The sequence below is a fragment of the Monopterus albus genome, unplaced genomic scaffold (genome assembly GCF_001952655.1).
Source record: "Monopterus albus unplaced genomic scaffold, M_albus_1.0 scaffold200.1, whole genome shotgun sequence".
NCBI lineage: Eukaryota > Metazoa > Chordata > Actinopteri > Synbranchiformes > Synbranchidae > Monopterus > Monopterus albus.
Window position 1 is genome coordinate 314,558 of NW_018128080.1, and position 4,670 is coordinate 319,227.

Genomic DNA, 4,670 nt, shown 5'->3' on the forward strand with positions numbered 1-4,670 from the left:
TTCCCAGTTTTCCCAGCAGGTGTGTCGGTGAGTGGGGAAAATCGATTTGTGAACAGGCAGGTGATGCTCCATGGGCATTCGTTTGGAGCTACCACTCTTACGAACTGTCACCAAGCCACCTGTCTGTGATCCCGGCTGTTCGGAAAGCTGTGGGGGGCGGCTAGCTTGGGATAAGCTATTTCTAGGGGGCTCCACACTGGCTACCTGGGCATAGCTAGCTGGGCTATTCTCCATAGTGCGGAGCCATGCTTCTAAGTCTGTGAGCCTCGCCTCCAATGCTGCTAGCATCTGACATTTATTACAAGTACCATTATCGCTAAAGGAGGCAGAAGAATAACTGAACATGTGACACTGAGCAAGAGAAAGGAGGAGAGGAACAGGGGGAAACCATTTCTCTAAATTAGGCTACAAGCTTAGCTGGCTTCTAAGCTAGCTGACCAAAAGTAGCAAATTAAATCTGGTAATTAGCAAGAACTTCTGCAACACAAGTGCTTAAGTGGTGCAAGCATATGTTGTTACTCAAAAATTCAGATGACCCTAGAAACAGTAAGTTTATTTCCTAAACAATCTGGGAGCAAGCACAAACGCGGTGCAGGCACAGAAAACAGGAAATGAGTAAGGTTACCGCAGAAGCAGGAAACAGCAGTCCGTCAAAGGTTCCACACATTCAGTTTCAGAGTTACAGAGATCGGACTGTGCTTGGAACCAGGTGGATGCAATGATGGGTGATTAGACTGGTGGTAAGGATAGGGCAGGTGAAATGGCAGAAACAGGAAGTATATAACCAAAACAAAAGCATGATGGCAGTAAGCAGGCCCACCCATAATAAATGATTACAATAACTTATGATGGAGATATACAGTATATTTTTTAATTTTCCCCCATGTTAAAGATAGGAATTTTTGTGATTTTTTTTTTTTCATGATTTTATGTGACCTTGACCTTTGACCCTTTTCAGGCAAAATCTAATCACTTCAAAGGTTGGTCCCCATCAATGTCTGTAACAATTATGATTATGATCCATTTGGCCATTTATACATAATCGTGCCAACACACACACGGAACCAAAAACATAATCTCCTTGGCAGAGGAAACAAAGTGAGAGGAAAATCTGTGCCTAGTGATGTGACATGTAATTGTGTGATTCTTGAATGCAGTTTTAATAGCACATTGTGCTTTTAATGCAGAATTACTGACATATTAATGTGTTGTGACAGTTGGAAAGTTTTTTTGTATGTTTGCTTTATGAGTATTTTTAGTAATTCTACTGACATTTTCGTGTGTTATTTTAAGCAATGCCTAAATATAAAGTTTAACAGAAGTTAACACTGGAAATATACAAAGTAGATTAAAAAAGTGTGTACAAAATCATTAAGCAGTAGTCTTACTTACAAAGTGCTAATTACAGCTGACAAAAGTGGTGTGAATACAAGTTAGGTGCTGTGGAGTTACTTTTAAATGAACTTAACAATAAAGAAGCAACAAAGCTGATAAACTGACAGGTTAAAACAATGCTATTTGAAAGCAATTTTGGTCACCTTGAGGCTCATAACCTACTACTTAACTCTGACCTTCCATTTGACAGCTCACTATTTTCAATTAAGAAGCTTTTCAACCAAAGTTCAACTGAAGATTACCTTTCCACTGAATTTCAATTCGCTCTCATGAGAACAGCCCCTGCTGTCCGTCTGCTGGCTTCAATACAAAGGGTGCATTCCCACATATGGTAGCATGAGTGGGGGTGGACTGATAGTTGCTCCTTGTTAACAGAATACTGTGGCACTGATGTGGGGATGTAATGTTCCAGTGGATAAGAAAACCAGCTTGCAACTTAAAATATATAAAAATGTTGTATCTTGTGGTTGCTGTCAGATATGATTTGGTAGTAAGTTTTGGGTATACTTGACACACGACATAACAATATTTAAAATATCAACTTATACATTTGTTTATTTTCTTTCATCCTCTTCTTATCTTTTCTTGTAAAGTAATTAGGGATGTACATGAATAATTATTTGATTAGTCAAAAAGGTCAGTGTTGTCAAATATTAAGCGGAACTAATATTTCTGACATTGCTACAGTCTGTGTGCTACATACAGTTTCCTCAGAGATCAGGCAGGGGATATGTCATCAGGTTTGGCAAAAAAGTGCCATTATATCACATGACTGGACAACAGGTCCAGTGCTCATTGTGTGGGATGAAGCCATCTTTATAGTTATCTAAAACTAAAACAAACAGAACCAGAGCCTGGTTTTAGCACTAACAGATGGTGAGGCTCTGTAAAGTTGGGTGCGCAATGCTTTGGTATCAGTTTTCTGACACATATCAACACTCAAAACAAAACCTAACATTATATTTTCAGTAATCCTGAGATTGATCCATGCACCTCTATTTCATACATGTAAACCTGAACAGCTTGCTGATATTTGAAGTATTTTCAGTAATTTTGAGATTGATCCATGCACCTCTACTTTATACATGCAAACCTGAACAGCTTGCTGATATTTGAATTATAGGAAAATGAAAGCAGTCACCAAATTCCTCAACATTATTTTCTGTAAGGACAAATTTACATAGCCCCTTTCAGGACCTCTCCTAATAATGTATTGTTGCATTAGTACTGTCAAACAGCTTACTTTATTTGTGAAATATGTATTGAGATTTGGCACCTAGGCTCTGACTGAGTCCCTCCCCACAAGTAAACACCAAGCTCAGCACAACAGTGACTGCGGAGTGATGATACACTCCCCACAGCAATTTCTAGAAAATTATTAGGACAGTAGGAGACTTATAAAACAAAATGTTATTGTGGTTTTTGTAATGCTCGAGTGTCTAGTATTTTTGCTTCCCATGTCAGTGTATGGAACTAAATTTAGCAAATTGCATACGTAAAGCTGTGTGGCTACAGTCCAGGCAGCAACTGTGTGTGGCCTCTTTGGAGCTTTGATTCATGGAAACCTCTTCCCATTAATGAGGATATTCAACCTGTTCTGTTGATCTGTGTAGTCCATTAAACTATAACAATCCTTACAGTACTTACTGCCTTTATATTATAATCAATGGCTATTTCTCTTCCAAGAGAGCCTGTCCCATAGTATCTCCCATTGAGCATGTTTACCTGTTATTAGAATATCATGTCAAAAAGCCAAACTCTTTTGAACGGCATTGCCATTACCAACTAAGCCAGGGGTCTTTATAATCAGTAGCTCGCTACCCGTTTCTGGGTAGCTCACCTAAAGGTTGCCACCAAATTATTATTTACCAATCACCCGTCAATCAAATGAGTTACAATTCTGTAAAGTTTGTTTACGTCATTTATGCCAATCAGTGATGTTTTATTTTGGACAATATTGCGCTAAGCCTTAAAAGTCTTCACTTAAAAGAAATGATGAACATGTAATGTTACTGTACAAGAAGCAGGTGGTATGTTGCCATGGATTCAGTCAGGTGTGTTGTGGCCTGCTCCATGTTAGGCTTCATTTCAGTACAATAAGTAACACTACGCCAAATTTGCTATTAGCAGTTGCTGTTTGCTACGTACCATTGGATGTACCACCAGCTGTCAATGCATTGGTTTGATACTCCATCAAATACTGGTGTTATAAGGAGTGTCTTTTTGTACTAGTTCTAAACGAGGTTGTGGGTGTTTATTTGCAGTGGATATCTGAGATCATAATATCCCAGGAATGTGTAAGTAACATAACATGTTTAACATTTAATCAAACTGTGGCAGTCAGGCACCAAGGGGTTTTTAAGTAACGTTGGTTTAAGTAGCCAGCCGTTGATAAGGAGTCCAAACTACAATAAACAACTTTCTATTGTTTTTTACAGCACCTACTGTACAGTACATGCAATCTATAAAATAAGGTTTTGATATTGTATGTCAGAGCAGGTACATGTGATCTTGACAATCTGATGTGATGCCTGATGTTGTTTATGTTTTTGATACAAAATGTTTGTCTGTAAGTTCAACAAAGGCCACAAGGAGCGGTATCCTCAATGGAGAAGGAGGTTGGAGACCAAGATCAAGGAAGCACGGAGAGAAGTTAGCCAGCTATCAGAATTGCAGAAAGGGTAAAACATGAGTAGCTCTCAGAGTAAAAAAAGGCTGGAGACCCCTGAACTAAGCTATTCATGTTTAGCATGTCCGTCTACAGAAATTATGCTTCCTGATGAGAAGTGGGTTACTGGAATAAGACATTCATGGACAAGAGAGGAGAACAGGGAACTATTGGAATGCTACTATACAAGTAACCCCAGCGAGAGGGGGTACACATGGAGGATGTGGGACCTATGGATAGTGCTCTAACATCCGCAAGAAGCACCTGCTATCACAACTAGAGATTGACGAGGTACAACACGAATGCTCCAGCAAGGGGGAGCCAGGAATGTATTCGGTACGTTTTTGGTTTCTTACTTGATTCATTTTATACCCTTTAGAAGACATTAATTTGAAGGCTGACAAGTTAGTTTGCTCATAGAATTTTGCAGTAGCTCGTGCTGTTTTCTGAGATTGAAGCTCATGAGCAAGATGGACACCTGGAACTCCCGTGGCTGGTTACCGAGACTAAGTGAAGCGCCTTCTGAAAGTCTACTAGATGATGTGAATGCAGCACTAAGAACAATCCCTACTACGACCATCACTGAGACCAACAAGCTCATATACAC